This window comes from Acinonyx jubatus, chromosome B1 (assembly GCF_027475565.1).
Source record: "Acinonyx jubatus isolate Ajub_Pintada_27869175 chromosome B1, VMU_Ajub_asm_v1.0, whole genome shotgun sequence".
NCBI classification, from domain to species: Eukaryota; Metazoa; Chordata; class Mammalia; order Carnivora; family Felidae; genus Acinonyx; species Acinonyx jubatus.
The window spans coordinates 148,826,029-148,843,751 of NC_069382.1; the positions used below are offsets into that span (position 1 = coordinate 148,826,029).

The 17,723-nt window shown below is 37.8% G+C and overlaps 1 long non-coding RNA gene across 2 annotated transcripts in view; it reads right to left on the reverse strand.

Annotated features, from left to right (window-relative positions):
- Positions 1–14,898: 14,898 nt before the first annotated feature.
- LOC113598855 (uncharacterized) overlaps positions 14,899–17,723 on the reverse strand; it is a 93,722-nt gene continuing 90,897 nt past the window's right edge. For both annotated transcript variants that reach the window (XR_003419603.2, XR_008296294.1), the window contains one exon: positions 14,899–15,734. This is a non-coding gene — a long non-coding RNA (uncharacterized LOC113598855). The remainder of the gene's footprint in view (positions 15,735–17,723) is intronic.

Below are 17,723 nucleotides of genomic sequence, written 5' to 3' on the forward strand. Positions count from 1 at the left end.
CAGAATAATTAACTAGGGAGGCTATGTTAAGCCAAACATGTTACATATTAAATGATGGATCTATATCTAGATAATTTCAGGAGGTTCTAAATGACTGAATTTTATTTTCTAAGCTTCATTTTATTCATTTTATCCAATTAAAAAAAATTAATAGTCGTTTTATGGTTATATTCTTTTAGTTACAAGCAATGCTAACTTTATTATAATGATAGGAAATATCCTTTAAAGCATATTTAATTGTATTCTTTAAATGCAAATAAAATCAAAGGTGGTTGTTAACTAAATACTAGTATAGGTGGTATATAGCTATCACAAAATTTTTAATGTCACATATGATTAAGGGGTTTGGAAATACTGAGAAGCATTTTAACAAGTGGTATATATACAGCTTTCTCAAAAGATGCCAAAGTTATTTAAGTTTGAAACTCAATTTAATATTTTATAGTTATATATCCATATATAAATGTATACATGTGGATATATACATATATATTTAATACTGAGAGCATATAAATCAATATTCTAATGAAGAATATTTTAAGGTAATGAGATTGTGAGTTTTCTTCAACTTGGGGTTCTTTTTTTTAATTTATATCTTTATGTTTTACTTTTTTTGTTTTTTTTCTCTTGATTGATAAAAAGAATCAAATAAAAACTAAATATCTATATATTTTACTTGGCACAGGCTGATATGACATATTACCATAGACTTGGTAGGTTAAAAAAAAGAAATTTACTTTCACACAGTTCTTGAGGCTAAGGAAGTTCAAAGTCAAGGTGCTGGCTGATTTGATTCCTGGTGAGAGTTCTCTCTGCCTTGAAGATAGCTACCATCTCCCTGGAGGAAGAAAGTGAGAGAAAGATGTGGAGGGGGGCAGCTCTGGTGTCTTTTCCTCTACTTATACGGACACTAATTCCACCATGGGGAATCCACCCTCATGAACTCATCTAAACCTGATTATCTCCAAAAGCCCTATCTCCAAATGATGAGGGAGCATAACACAAGCTGAGGGCAAAGCACAGCCAGCACAGTGTCCCCCTCCTCCCCTCCCCTCTGCCCGCCCAGGTAGAATATGTATGATTTTCCTCAGGCACTCCTGGCTGCCCAAGTACAAACGAAAGGAAAGAAAACAAATCGTTAACTGACAGAGATCACAGTCACGCAGGACGCGAGCCTCCATCAGTTTACAAATATCTTAATAAATTACAAGAAAAAGGCAATCTTACCAATAGCCTAATCTCCAGGAATCTATACACTCTGTTTCCTGAAGCCCCTAATATCATCCTCCCCTCCATAGTTATGTAGGGCATAAAGACAAGAAGGAAATGGCAGGTAAAATTAAATTTCCTTATAACCTGCAGCCCAACGACAAATACTTGAGACAAATACAGAGTATATCGTTTCTCAAGGAACCCTCTACTGTCCTAATGTTAATGCCTTACTAGAGGAACAACAACCTTAGCTTGACAACAGCGAGGCTTCAGGTATCTTAGGAGTCCTCTTTAGCGTATCACAGTCTTTCTGGAGGCCTCCCTTTTGACTTTACCTCGCCCAACTCCATAGTATATAATCCATCATTCTTCACAACCCCAGTGCAGCTCTTTGTGCCCATAGGTCCCGTCCGTGTGCTTTTATAAAGCCACCTTTTTGCTCTGAAGATGTCTTCAAGAATTCTTTCTTGGCAGCCAGCTCTGAGCCTCACCAGCCCTCTAAAACCTCATCACAAACACTCCCACATTGGGAGCTGGAGCTTGAACATATAAATTTTGAGAGGGTACAATCAATCCAAATGGAATATAATAACATCTCCACGTAACCATGTTTTCCAATGATACACTTTTGTTAAGGATATTTTGCTTTCCTCATAGTTTTCCATTAGTGTTAAACAATGTATATTCTTCTCTGATTAGTCTAAATGATTATATGACAATTCCTTATTGTGCCACCTGGATGTGAATTGCTACTATTTTTTGTTTGTTTTGTTGTTGTTGTTGTCTTGTTTTATTTTAGTTACTTAGTTATTGGAAACTGAGTGTTTTCTGATGTTTCAAAATTATCAATGAATATTTCTCTGTTAGTTTGGGCGGTTATAACAATATACCATAGACTAGATAAGCTTGTAAACAATAGAAATTCATTTTTCATAGTTCTGGGGGCTGGGAAGTCCAAGATCAAGGTACTGGCAGAGTCACTGTCTGGTGAGGGTCCTCTTCCTGATTCACATAAGCTGTCTTTTCAGTGTCCTCGCTAAGCAGAAGGAGTGAGGGAGCTCTCTGGGATGTCTTTTATAAGAGCACTAACCTCTTGGGGTGCCTGGGTGGCTCAGTCCGTAGAGCGTTCAACTTCGGCTCAGGTCATTATCTCACAGTCTGTGAGTTCAAGCCCCGAGTCAGGCTCTGTGCTGACAGCTGGGAGTCTGGAGCCTGCTTCGGATTCTGTGTCTCCCTGCCTCTGTGCTCCTCCCCCCGCCCTCAAAAATAAACGTTAGAAAAAATTATAAGAGCACTAATCTCATTCACAAGGACTATTCCCACATGACCTAATCTCCTCCAGAATGTCCCATCTCCAATACCACCGTATTAGGGATTAAGTTTCAACATGAATTTTGTGGAGACACATTCAGTCTATGGCAATACTTTAGGATAATGGTGAACAATTTTTGTGGCTATTATAATAGTTGTGCATATTTTACACAATGCCTACCTCTAAGGAAAACTTAAGGTGGTTTATATTGTTGACTTCTAGTTCTGTCAAATGCAATGTAAAATGTATACTTATGTTATATAAACTTGATTAGTATTTGTTGTATTTTAAATATCAATAACTACTCTTAGTTCTGCCTGCCACAGATCTACTAGTGTTTGCACTCAATAAAGAATAAAAAATTTTCTGATATATCTAAATGGTTTTCCAGGGCCTAGGTTTGAAGTTAAATATCAGTCTCTAATATAAAGGAAAAACTCTAAATACTGGTATTTATGTGTGCACTGCTGTATTCTATTTTAGTTTACTTCAGGATTGTCTAATTCAACTTCTCCTTTTCTCACCAGATTCCCCTTTCACAGGATTTTCCATCTCATTTTCTACATATTCCCTCATTTCCACTGCAATGGCAAAGGCTTTTTTAAAAGCTCATATTACAGATATTTTTTTTCTTGAACTCTAAATTTTTCTAGGCATATGTGTGATTTTCTTCCTTCTCGTTCTCACCTTTTTTGGTAATTTTCATAGTCCCATTTCATACTCTTCTTGTTTGTGCCTTGTTCCTCTTTATTTTATTTAGTTTGAGGCTCAGTAGTAGAGGCAGACTCATTTAGGACTGTTACACCTTTTTGTTGAATTTAACTTTAATCTTTATAAAATATTTATGTTTACTTCTGGGAACTACTTTCTTTATCAAGTTAAAGTCTACTTTATCAGATATTAATATAGTCACCCCACCTTTCTGATAACTATTAGTTTCTTGACATATCTTTTTTCATCAGTTCAATTGAAACACGTCTGTGTTCTTAACGATTAAAGTGAATACCTTACAACCACATACAGCTGCATCTTGCTTTCTTTTTTTGTATCCATTCTGAAATTTTCTGTTTAGTTGAAATAGTCATTTAATTTTGATAGAGTTACCAATATGGTAGGATTTAACTCTATAATCGTGCCAAAATTGTCTTTTGCCAGTGTTCTTTTTTTCTGCTTTCTTCTCATGTTACCTTTCTTTTGTATTGATTAAATATTTTAATATTGATTTTATTTCCTTTATCTACTTGTCAGCTACACTCTGTACTTCATGTGTTAGTGGTTCTCCAGTGATTACAGCATGTACACCTTATATATCACTGTGTACCTTGACTTGCTATTATATCATTACACATATAGTATAAGAACCCTGCAACAATATGTCTCCATTTAGCTCTTGGTCCTTGGTACTAGTGTACATTTAATTTTACATGTGCTATACACCCTATAATGCAATATTATTTTTGCTCTAAATAATCAATTTTATTTTGGATAAATTAAGAAATGAAGGGGGGAAATCTGTTACATTTCCCCATATATTTACTCACTCAGTACTCACCATTCAAATAGATCCAAGTTTTCTTACGATTACATTTCCCATTAGCATGATTAACTTACATGAACACTTCCTATAAGTCAGTTCTATTGGCAATATATCACAGAGCTCTTTTTTTTTTAATCTGAAAACACTGTATTTCATGTTCATTTTTGAAGGATACTTTAATTAGGCATAGGATTCTAGATGAATTCATTTGCAAACCCTTTAACATATCATTCATTGCCTTCTTGTTTACATTTTTCTGAAAAAAAAAAAGACAGCAATCTTTCATTTTATTACTGCCCTATGTAAAATTTGTCTTTCCTCTAGTTGCCTTCATTTTTTTTCCCTTATCTTTACTTTGCAAATTTTATTCTGATGTGCTTACTGTGGTTTCTTTATGCATTTCTGGCTTAGAATTCATTGTTTTTCTGGAAACCTTGCATTGACATTTTCGTCAAATTTAGAAAAAAAAAAAACAAACATTATTTCTTCAAGTATTTTTTGTGCTCCTATCTCTCTTCTCTCCTTTGAGCCTCAGATTACATTTTTTTAGACTGTTGGATATTTTCTAATAAGCCACCATGGCTATATTCATAATGTGTTGTTTTTGTTTTTTTTTAAGTTTTTGTTTTGTTTTGTTTCTTTAATTATGTGGTTCAGTTCACATAGTTTCTATTGACCTATCTTTAGGATTACTGATATTTTCTTGCTGGTTTTCCTTCTACTGACTTTTCGTTTTCTTTCCTGGTTATGAGTCCCATTTACCTGCGCCTTCATAAGTAGGAATATTTTATTGTTTGCTGGATATTGCAATTGCTATGTCTTTGAGAATATGAATTTTGCTGTTTTCTACTGGTAATCACTGGATTTAGTTCTGGAAGGCAATGACCATGTGGTCGCTCATACTGATCCTGTGTAACCCAGGTTTTGAACTTGGAGTGGCTAGGTGTACAGATAAAATAGCCCTATTCTCTAGAAGTGGGTTTCCTGAGATTTAAATACAATCCTTAGAGTTTTCTTGTAGTTTTCTCCATTCTGGTTGGCCAGAAATCTAACCTTTTCTGATAACATGTCACTTCCAGAATCTCCATTCAGCTCACAGTTCTCAAGTACTTGCTTTCTGCCAATACTAACAGAAGCTTTGCTGGGTATGTGAAGCTTAATATTTGGCCAAATACTCAGAGTAGTCTCTGTAAAAATTTATGTGGCTCATTTTCTATTCAGGTCCCTCCTCTTCCATAGCCTCCCCTGTAAATTCCAAAGCTTCAGCAGTATAAACTCTTGTTTTCCCCCACCTAGGAAAACTGCTATATTTTAAGCTTGCTTGTTCTATGGTTTCAAATATGCCCTTATTCAAAAAGCTTGGATAAATGTGGACCTCACCTCACGTACTTTCCTTTTCTCAAGGAACAAAATCCTATGCTGTCCAATGTTGTCCAATGCAAGAAAATTCACTTTTCCAGTTTTATAGTTGTTTATAGCAGTGTTTTATGTTTAATATCAACCATGATCAGAAACTAAAATTGCAAGTTAGTGCTTTGGAAACATCTGGGATAAATTTATAAGTCTTCATATATAAAAAGACACAAAATTTTGAATGTGAAGGTGGTGCTCACTGAAATGAGCATTATTGCATTCAAAATTTTATCTCTTTTTATATAAATTAAACCTTTATAAGTTGTGAATTTGGTGCCATATGAACAATTTTAAGAAACTTTCAAGCTTTCTCTCTAATTTAAGTGCATTTTGTTACTAGTGATATCCTTGTGATTTTAACTGGTAGTAATTTTGTGCTAATAGGTAATGCAATATAAATGTCATATTGATCAACACTGTCACTGGTCTCCATACACTTAGAATTATGTTTTTATATATTCTTATTGATTCTGTGAAGGCCTGAGGGAAAATTTAAATCAATTATAATGCCTCTTACTGTTTGGGTACAATCGGGGTCTTTTGCTATTAAACAATATTGACCTAAATTTCGTAGAGTGTATCTCTTTGCTTTGATTTCCACACCCCCCACCTCAATATTCATTTCAGGTAGAATCTATATAAAGTTGAAAAACAACAGGAAAGGAAATTAGTCTAGGAAAATTAAAATAGTCATTTGATAAACATGATACCAAAGGTAAGTTGTTAAGTTTATTCTAATACCACTGGGCATTTGTATACCACTGTCTGAGCTTAAAGCTGAACTGGCAATCTGAGCACATTTGCTAAAAGAAAAAAAACATATTTATTTTAAAATATAATTCCACATTCACTTTTTCTCCTTTTTCCAAATGGAAATAAGTTGAATTTTTAATTATAAAATTTAGGAAACAATCGTAGGCTTTCAATTGCTAGAAAGAGATTTATTGGCATATAGCTAGCACAGCATCACCTTCTTTATAAAGTTTAAATCTCAAATCTCTATAACAAGCCTTGAGAAGGGAATTAATTGAGAGTGCTTCTAAGGAGAATAAAATACTTTGTAGAGTACCCATATACATATAGTAAGCACCATGAAGCTAAACAATTATTTCCTCTTGATCTGTCTCCATGCACATCAGCGTTGGTTTTCCAAGTGGGTTATTTTTTAATTGAGCTACGATCAATCCACACTCATTTTATGACATCATGTTAGGCAACAATAATGCAAAGATGCATAAGATGTTTTCCTCACCCTCAAGCAACTCTGCACAATAGGAAAGGGAGACATAGATAGTCACTTATAACAGAACGCTATAGTTACAGAAATAGAGGAATAACAGTGCTGCTGGAGCAGGGAAGAAGCTCCATCAGTATCTTAAGTTTTCACTTAATCACTCTTATTGAATGCTCGGTATATGTCAAGTACTGCACCAGAAATCATATTACAGTAAAGAAAGTATTGAACCTATATCTTTTTTTAAATAATTTTTGATGTCTTTTTAAATTTATTTTAAGAGACAGAGAGAGACAGAGAGAGAGTGCGTGCGCAAGCGAGGGTGCCTGCACGTGCATGAGTGGGGGAGGGGCAGAGAAAGCGGGAGGCACAGAATCCGAAGCAGGCTCCAGGCTCTGAGCTGTCAGCACAAAAAGGGATGCGGGGCTCCAACTTGTGAACTGCAAGATCATGACCTGAGCCGAAGTTGGACGCTTAACTGACTGTGCCACCCAGGAGCCCCTGAGCCTAGATATTTTATAAATAACAACTAAATTTTATATCCAGTTCTACTCAGCTTTTAACTGAAAAATCATAAACAAATAACTTCACCTTTCTGAGAGTTCTTTCTTCCATTTATGCTACAGGAATCATAATAATACAATTTTTTTAATAATTAAACCTCTTTAATACAACCACTTGCAGCAAGCTACCTTCCATGCATTCATTTAATGGCTTTTGGACAGAAAATTTCAAGAAGAGAAAGGAAAGGAAGAAAAAAGTAAGGTATGCATAATTTCCAATACAAGAGAAAAAACACAAAACTTTTTAAAGTGGTTGTACCAATTTCCACTCCAACCTAGAGTTCAGATAATTTAGCTATATAATTTATTGTTCAAACTAATATACTTTTAAAAATGAAAAAGTAGCCCTTTTAAAAAGTATGCTGGGACAATTAAGGATTTAGTTAGGCAAACCAAGATGTTTTTCTCACCCAATCCATGAAAATTTCTATTTCTGTACATCTTCAGCAAGACCTAATATTGTAGTTAATTTTAATGCTAACCCTTTAAGTTGATGCAATACTGATATGTCATTGTGACTTTAGTTCACATTATCCTGCATGCTAATGCCAGGATATTAATGCTAATATTATTATTTTTTTTATCACTGAGCTACCTCCTTTAAAAAGAATAGCTACAAGTCTCATCTATTTTTATAGTGGCTGTCTTTTTATCATTGGCTTTTAAGTGTTACTTCAAGATTCTTGATTATGAATCTTTTGCTTTATTTTTCCATTCAAAATAACTTTACTTCAAGTAAACACATTCCAGATAAATGGGAAATCCGTTAACCCATTTGGGTGTCTCACCCAGAATTATTAAACATTTCAAGACCACAGTGCAAGATATTCATTCAAACGTCATACTCAAGTGGAGAAAACATCCTCCATAGCTCATCAATCCACTACTGATATATATTGTTACCACTGAAAGCTAGCATTCTTCATTCACACAAATAATCATGTCCACTCTACAGTGATTCCTCACTGTTCCAACTCCATACACAGATCGCCAAGGACTTCCCTTTCTATTCACATACTCAGGCATATTGTCCAGAGCACAAAGCTTGGGTTAGGAGAAGAGGTTTGGAAGAACTTTGCAAATTACTTATAAACTACACTAAAACATTTCTCCACCATGATCTTGAGTTTCTTGTTTTGAACCTAGGTCACTACACAATGCTAGGATAACCCATATTTTGTATAGGTAATTTGACTAAAGAAGCTGAATGGTTTATTCTTTCCACCGAGATATAGTTGAGGCCATCGCAGGTCAGCTCAAGCAGAAGCTCCAAAGAAACAGAAACTGGCTGCAGCCACCCATATGCCTCTGACTTTTGCAGGTGCCAGTTTCTGTATTTCTGGATCTGAGCACTTCCCTCCCCTCCCCCTGCCCCCAACACTGGAAGAGGGATTTGCTTGTACTCACAAGAGACAGGTAAGTGCCAGTGAATCAAAACCACTCTTGTCCCCCTGAGGCAGCAGTCAATCAATTACCTCCCAGAAACTAGTCTATAAATAAATAGCACAGAGTTCTCCCCGCCTTGAGAGATGATTCTGAGTCAGGACTTAAACTGAATTAAAATGAAGTTTCTTATTGTGGTAACTGACTTCATTCCACACACATAAACTACCTTCTCTTCCTTGCATTACTTCCTGACTCTCCTGCAGGATTCCCTATACCTCCCCCCCAAAACTACTAGGGCTGAAATCTGTGTCAGCATTAGCTTCTGGAGGAACCCAACTTAAGAATTCTAACTTTGTATCCCAGATAAATGTGATTTGCTTGGTCTTCAGTTAGCAATTTTGAGAAGAAAGAATCTCAGGGAGTGACACCTCCACAGAAGCAGAAAAGATTTTGTTACACCATAATCCAAATAAGGGGCACCTGGGTGGCTCAGTAGGTTAAGCGTCTGCCTTCAGCTCAGGTCATGATCTCGCGATTGTAAGTTTGAGCCCCACGTTGGGATTCAGAGCTGTCAGCACGGACCCTGGAACCTGCTTCGGATTCTGTGTCTCACTTTCTCTCTGCCCCTGCCCCGCTCATGCTCTGTTTCTCTCTGTCTCTCAAAAATAAAATAAATCTTAAAAAAAATTAAGAAAACAAACAAACAAGCAAATGCAGTGACCGCCCGTGTCCTCTACGTCTGCCTCCATACGGGAATTTCTTAGTAAACTTTTACAAGACAAGAAAAGCTGACTTGGTTTAATGTAATAAAAAAGACACTACATTTGCCCTGATTTCTGTTCCTTTCCCCAGATTTATTCTTTAAGCCAGGTCATTCTTATGCAGGGCTGACATTCAGATACACACTGGCACATCTGTTAAAATATCCAGATACTTCTTTGTTGATTGCCAAGCATCCATCTTGTGAGATCCTGACCTTCTCACTCCCCAGTCCTTCGGCCGCCTTGATACCTTCCCTGGGACTCCAAAATACCCCATGATCAAGGAAGGAAAGGGTTAATGCCAGGCCAGAGGGATTCCTAAGATTCATTCTAGGACACAGGCCTAGTCTTACCACATGATTATCCTCTGACTGGTCGGTGCCAGTGTGGTTGGGTAGACAGCTGGTTAAACATTTTGACTGCCAATACAATTCTTATCTCAGCCTGCATTTGCTTAGCTAATGCTTCTTTACCCTTCACCAGCACCTTACTTATCCTCAGAGAATCCCTCCATGACCAGTTCTCTAAAACAACAAAGTAAACATCCCTGGGGATGAGCTCCACAATATGCAAAATCAGCTAGTCTAAAAAAATTGGTTAACAATCAGGTTTAACAAAGTTAAACTTTTTTTGTTTTAATGCAGACCTACTCTGACTTTTTAATATGCTAATTAGGCTGCAAATATTCAAGTATGGATTTCAGCAGGCAGTGTTTCTGCAGCCTATTTAACTAGTGGTAGACATGTATTAATGTTTTACGTGCTTAACACTAGAAGGGCTCTAGTATTTTGATGTTAAACAGTGTAGGGTACACAGCATCAGATACATCACAGTCTCTAGAAAGACAAGTATTTGACCACTATATTTTAGGGGGAAAAAAGATGAAGGAGAAGGAAAAAACTAAAAATCAGTTCAGGGGCACCTGGGTGGCTCAGTCAGTGAAGTGTTTAGCTCTTGCTTTCAGCTCAGATCATGATCTCAAGGTTCATGATTTCCAGCCCCACACTGGGTTCTGAGCTGACAGTGTGGAGCCTGTTTGGGATTCCCTCTCCCACCCTTTCTCTGTCCCTCCCCTGCTCACACTGTCTCTCTCCCAGTCAAAATAAGTAAACAACAACAAAAACTCAATCAAGCCCCAGTAACACTTTACAAAATACAGAGGTTTATAGGCCAAAATATGTTTTGGACAAGTTTTATCAGAAACATAAAAGCAAAATTATGTAATCTGAACTGCTAGGTACACATGTGTTCCACATAGGCCTAGCGAATTTAAATTAGGTGCTTCCTAAATCAGCATCATTTAAGAATGACAAGCCAGTCCGGAACAAGTGAACTCTGGAGGAAGTTCCCGCAAGAGTTTTCGAGTATTCCTACAAACGTGTGTGGTGTTGACAACAGGCAGCCTGAATCTGTCCACACCCACAGCACCCACATTGGCAGGGCCAGACTTACCCCTCCTGGAGTGGTGGGAGCCTTGGATGGACAGTGATCTTCGGGGCTCCAGGTCTTGAAGAAGTTGTAGACACCAGGCAGTGGGACAGGGCCACCCCATCCCCACAGCCTCCACAGCGGGCCAAGCAGCCTCCATCTCCACAGCCTCCTCCAGTCAGGGTGGCCCTGAAACCCATGTGTCTGTCCAGGCCAGCATGTCAGCAGAGCCGAAGAGCCTATTTCCACACCTTGGCTGGAAGAGCCTGGGCCATCTTGCAGTGCATAGTAGGGAACTCCTGCGGATGGGAGAAAGCAAAGGCATGTTAGAATGAGGGGAGTGATATCCCCACCTCATCCTGGGCAGAAGTATGGGCACGTTACCGCCGCTAGATTTGTGCCTTCTCTCTAAAACGGATTAGTGCCACCCAATCTGCCCTAACCTGACACAGCCTCCGCCTAAAATCCCCTCCTCCGTGCAAGAGCAGTGAGTGGGCCGCACTTTCTTCCCGGGCCCCTTGAGCCAGCCGCCTCCTCCCCCAACGGCCGAGGCGCTTTCCACCGAGTCCCTGAGCAGTTCTCTTTGGAGGACTTGGGAAACTGAGGCCTGGAGAGGGGAGCGCGCCTGTGGACCTCACCCAGCGAGGGGAGGATTTCCAGGGCGGGTTCCGGAGAAGCTGCGGAGACTGACCTGCGGCGGTGGGGAGGGGAGAGTCCACAGGTGTGTGCCAGCTGGGAGCTCGGAGCCCGGCCGTCCGCAGAGGCCATAGACTGAGCACCCCGGAATCCCGGCGCAGACCCTCCGAGATTCTCCCCCAACCATCCAAATTGCCAAAACGTGAGTTAAAGTTGAGCGCACACTCCCACAACACGAGCCCATCACGCGCACGCGGAGACTCCACGCTCCCACTCGCAGCAGAGAAAAGGAACCCAGGGCGCGGGCAGAGGGGCACAAAGTTAGTAACACACGTGCAAGCCCGCTCCCATGCACACCCCCATCCCCGCAAATGCACCTTCGGGAACGCAGGACAAGCCACGTGCACCACACTCATAATCACCTGCTCAGCCGCGCAGAGACCCTAGCAGTCGCCCTCACACTACTCACAGGCGTGCTCCGCCCCCCTCCCTGGTGCCTCAGCCCTGTCATCCCTCCCGGAAATAGGGCTTGGGGCACCCAAACTCTCCTTTCCCCCTGGGGACACCCTGTGCCATTCCAAAGTTCCCCAGAGTGAATGTCAGTGGGATGCCAGCCTTGGATCTATAATACCAAAATGTTTGATGTGGATGAATGATGTCAACGTAAAATAGTTAAAGGTATAAGGCACGTGCAGCTCTTGCCATGTCATTTGAATATTAAAACTGAAAAATGATTTTCTAGACTGCTGCCAGCCTTAGTGTAATGTAATCCACTATTATCCTTCAGCTGTCACTCATTATGGGATTTTAATTTAATTTTAATATTATGTTTTATAGACTTTTATTGTTCTCTGCTTACTTAGTGGATCCAGAAATTATTCATAATAAGAAAACCGTGGGCTTAAAAAAAACATTGAATAACGTTTAGTTAATGAATGCTCCAAGGTTTGCTATATGTTATTCTCGGAGCTGGGATAGAGGATCTGGATTGGGGAAGAATTCACAATACTTCAGAAATAATGTTAAAGTTAGTGAAGCATGCTCAGATTATGATTAACTTGCCAACACCTGGCTGAAATGATGTACAACACAAGTTCATACAAGGGTGAGGAAGCATAAATTATAATTTGTTGGGCATTTTTCCTTTTGAGCAAAATGAAAATTTAACCTAGTGAATGCCTGAAATAGGATTTAGAAACCAGTGTGCTTCATACCGCTAACCTACATACACCTTCTAGTGGTGTGTGTGTGTGTGCGTATGTGCATGCACAGGTACACGCATGCGTGCATGCAAACATAATATGGTATTAAAAGCTGAACCTGGAGTGAGTGAGACAGAATAGAACAGAATTATAGATGTTCTCTTTTCCCTATACACAATAAAACAAACAAAAAATATTAAAATAGAAATTTATTTTATGTATACATAGCAACATCAAATAAGAGAAAAATAAATGAACTGTCTACGGGGAAGAATGTAGCTATTAAGGAAAGAAACAAAAAACTCTTTCTTGGTCAGGTCTGCCTGGTCAGGATCTCCTGCAGACAAACAGCACTGAGATAAGCAGGTGAATGGAATTAATCTTAAGAATTCTTACCAATGCCTTCTCATCTCAAAGTGGATTGGGATGGAGATGTGTGAGTTATAAGTACACTGTCATAGAAAAAGTGGGGTAAAAACTTTGAGCCTGGACAGTGCTGCATACTAAGGGTACCAGAGAAGGTACCAGAATGAATGGCTTCTGAGCATGTCACTTTTCAGGAATGTGAAGGACTGAGAAAGTGAGCAGAAACTCAAGAGACTAAAACAAACCCTGATGGAATGGAATAAGCCCTGTATATATATATGTACACACATACACATACAGATATATATAGAGATATATAGATATCTATGTGTATATATATATATATATATATGTGTGTGTGTGTGTGTGTCTGTGTGTATATACATATTTGTATATGTATACATGCATATATATGATAGCTTCTAAACCAGTACAGAAAGGCTGGCAGGGTTATAGCATTGCCTAACTTCAGGAATTAGGCAGTTCTCTATAATATAATCTGTATGTCCCCACCCTGGAATTTTTGAAAGCTATACTCAACCCAAAATAGGTTTTTCCTTCCTGCAATGGAAGAAAATATTCTACAGCTCAGATTGAAGAAAATCGACTAGAAAATAACACTCAGCCCTAATACTTTCATTCTAGGAAAGATGAATTACTTTCATTTAATGAGTCTTAAATATCTTTTAAAGTATGCTCTTACCTTAAAATGTATCTGTCTATTTATTCTCCATCCATACATTCATGCATGCATGTATATATAGCCAGCCTCCTCTATGTATAGAGAACTGTCTTAATGATGTTCACCAAATGGTGACAATAGATTTAACCCAGAGGTATATTTGAGTTATCTATTGCTTTTTTCTGTGGCTTTTTGAAAGTCTATAATTCAATCATTACTATAAGAAATAGAACAAGAGAGAGAGAGAGAGAGAGAGAGAGAGAGAGAGAGAGCTGCATCTCCTAAGTGCTATTGAGAAAAAATTCTTAAAAATAATTTTTAAAAGTTTGCATTTCCAAACTTTAAAATTTTTTAATGTTTGTTTATTTATTTATTTATTTATTTATTTATTTATTTATTTATTGAGAGAGAGCATGAGTTGGGGGGGAGGCAGAGAGAAAGGGAGACATAGAATCTGAAGCAGCCTCCAGGCTCTGAGCTGTCAGCACAGAGCCTGATGTGGGGCTGAAACTCATGAGCCTTTAGTTAGATCATGACCTGAGCGGAAGCGGGAGGTTTAACCGACTGAGCCACCCAGGTACCCCTCCAAACTTGTTAAACGACTGAAAGAGAAACTAGAATCTTTATTTCTTTGTATACCAGCTTTATTGAGATATAATTGAGATATAACAGAATATTTATTTCTAGCAATAAATATAGTCGCAACGAAAAATGTAAGAGTTTAAAAAAGGGGATAGGGAAATATACTTTGCTAAACTACTTTTAACATCTATAACCTTTGTATTTGTTATTTGTTGTTTTGTCTCTCTTTTTTTTTTTTAATTTGAATTTTCTCATCTGTTCTTAGTGAAGCTTCATTTCTGATACCAATGCAGAAATGAAGGATATGTGATAAGACGGATATGTTGGCTGCACCCTGGCTGGTTGTAAGATTCCGTGTGTGCATATGTGTATGTACTTGTGAGTGAGTGAGTGTGCTAGCATGTGTGCATGTTGGGTGAAGAAGGGAGGGGCAGAGAAGACAAAACAAATCAAGACATTGTCTAAAGGGGTTTTGAAAACAATGGAGATTTGCATTTATAAATCACCATCTTTCAATACAATTATAGGTCACAAGAAGGAAACCACCCACAACACATGAATTAACTCTTGATTTAATTAGGCTTTTTGTTTTCTTTATCTGTCATTTTGCACTTTCATCCATAGACCTAACAGTTGACAATAATGCTACTGTTATTCAGTTTCATAAGATCTTATTATTCCTATCTTTTTGCTATGACAAATTGTGTAGAAATTTATTTACAGCACCATTTACAAATTTCCTTTTGTCTTTGAAACTCGGCTCTAAATGAAAGTAAAGTTGGATTTTACTAACATTCCATTTCAGTAAATATTCATTTACTAATATTTAATTCCAGCTCATATTTCCATTTCAATGCGTATGGCTCTGCAAAATGCCTGCAGCCCATCCTGAAAACAAATATCCAGAATCTTCAGTTCTTTCAATAATCACCTTTAAATAAAGGACGCCAACTTTAGCCACTAGATCAGCCCATATCATTAAAGTTAAGTCATTAGATTCTAAACCAATGTGTGAATTCTAATGATGTGTTATCGTCATGTACTGGGAAAAATTACCGTTTACATTTTAATGTTTGGAAAACAATTTTCTTAAAATTTCCAAATTGTCGGTCAAAGGACTTTAGTAAATGAAATAAAGTTGAAATAATACTGAATAAGCTTAAGAGTTTTTTTGTGCTTTTAAATTCTATTTAAAAAAAAAGGCGACTCAAAGTATTGTTGAAGACTTCAACTGGGCAACAACTACTTAACTATTATTGTGTGGGCTGACTTTATACCTTCATATATTCCATTAAATGTATATACCAAGATATTAATCCATGCTGCTTTGGTAGATCCAAATCTTATGCTCTCTGAAGAAAAAACAGTGACGTTTCCTGGGGTCTTAAATGCTGGTTGTAGTCACTATTTTTCTTCAAATCTGTAGTGAGAAGAAAATACAATTAATTGTTAGTTGTCACTTTTGATGAACTCAACCATCAAGAACTTTTCAATAAGCAGTAAAAATTGCCAGAAATCATTTTGTAAAATTCTTTTGATGATTTACATTCCCTGAGACAATGTACTATAAGTCATCAGGCTGCTGAAATATTGTCAGTGCCACGGAATATGATTATATCAAGAAATAGAACTTTAGTTCTGGAAGGAAAACAAAGCTTATCTTCTGATCACATTATAGGTGTGAATTTAGAACAAATTTTGTCAAATTATGCAGTTAGTGATAGAAGACCTCCAGGTCAATCATATTTTTTTCACACTGTTGCCTCTCAAATTTAATTTTTTTCAAATCTTGGGGCGCCTGGGTGGCACAGTCGGTTAAGCGTCCGACTTCAGCCAGGTCACGATCTCGCGGTCCGGGAGTTCGAGCCCCGCATCGGGCTCTGGGCTGATGGCTCAGAGCCTGGAGCCTGTTTCCGATTCTGTGTCTCCCTCTCTCTCTGCCCCTCCCCCGTTCATGCTCTGTCTCTCTCTGTCCCAAAAATAAATAAACGTTGAAAAAAAATTAATTTTTTTCAAATCTTGAAATTCAAACAAGAACACAAATTAAACATCTAAACCTCCACTTTCTTTGTTTCAGACTACATATGGATCACAGAACACACACACACATGCACACTCACACATACCCCACAGCAGAACAAGGTTAGAACTTCTAACTCATTCCATTATTTTGTTTTTAAGAAATAATTATGGTTTCAAACCAAAGGACAGATTGAAGAGTAAAATAAACAGACCATATAAAAGGCATAATAAATCAGTTACAAATCAAAAAAGCACATCATTTAAGGATTTGTTTCCATGGTCCATGTAAATGAATCGTATATGTTGATGGTTTACTTCCAAATGCTGATACTAAATATAAATTAAGAATAGAGGGCACACACAGACATTAGGTTTAATATTGAAAATAAATGTTGTTCTAGATTTGAAAAAAATAGAGGGCACATAAAATACATAACACATAAAAGATGTTCTATTAGAAAAGAGATTTCTTATTTACCTTGGAAAATGGTATTCGGCAATCTCAATTTACATTCCTTGCCAACTGTTTTGTGTCCACTGTTCACACAATTGTGAAGGGATCTGTTGAGTATTCATTATTTTGCATTATGTTTGTAGATAGCCTATATATGTACTTGTGTTACACATTCTTCATAAATTAAGAAACCTATTCTGAAAACAATAATTGCTGTACCACTCAAGGAATTAGTTGATTTTGTTTTGTTGTTACTGAAGCCTAGGTGCTTTGACATACTTTACCATTAGTTTTTACCCTATCATAGTAGCGATGAGAAGAGAAATAAAATTTATATTAAAATAATGTAAACTTGATAGCAACAATGAGAATTTCAGGGATTTTCTGAAAGAATCGTCATGTCTTTCCATAAAATTGAGATTATTTTTATTATTGTCATTTAAGAAGAAACACTTATTTCATACTTTGTGTGATAAAACTTATAATTAAGGGGCCCCTCGGTGGCTCAGGCAGTTAAGCATTGGACTCTTTTTTTTTTTTTAATTTTTTTAACGTTTATTTATTTTTGAGACAGAGAGAGACAGAGAGAGACAGAGCATTAACGGAGAAGGGGCAGAGAGAGAGGGAGACACAGAATCGGAAGCAGGCTCCAGGCTCTGAGCCATCAGCCCAGAGCCCGACGTGGGGCTCGAATTCACAGACCGCGAGATCGTGACCTGAGCTGAAGTCCGACGCCCAACCGACTGAGCCACCCAGGCGCCCCAAGCATTGGACTCTTGATTTCAGTTCAGGTCATGATGTCATACTTCATGAGATTGAGGTCTGCCTGGGGCTCTGCACTGACAGCATGGAGGCTACTTGGGATTCTCTCTCTCTCTCTCTCTCTCTCTCTCTCTCTCAAAAATAAATAAACTTTTTTTTAAAAGTCCTTGT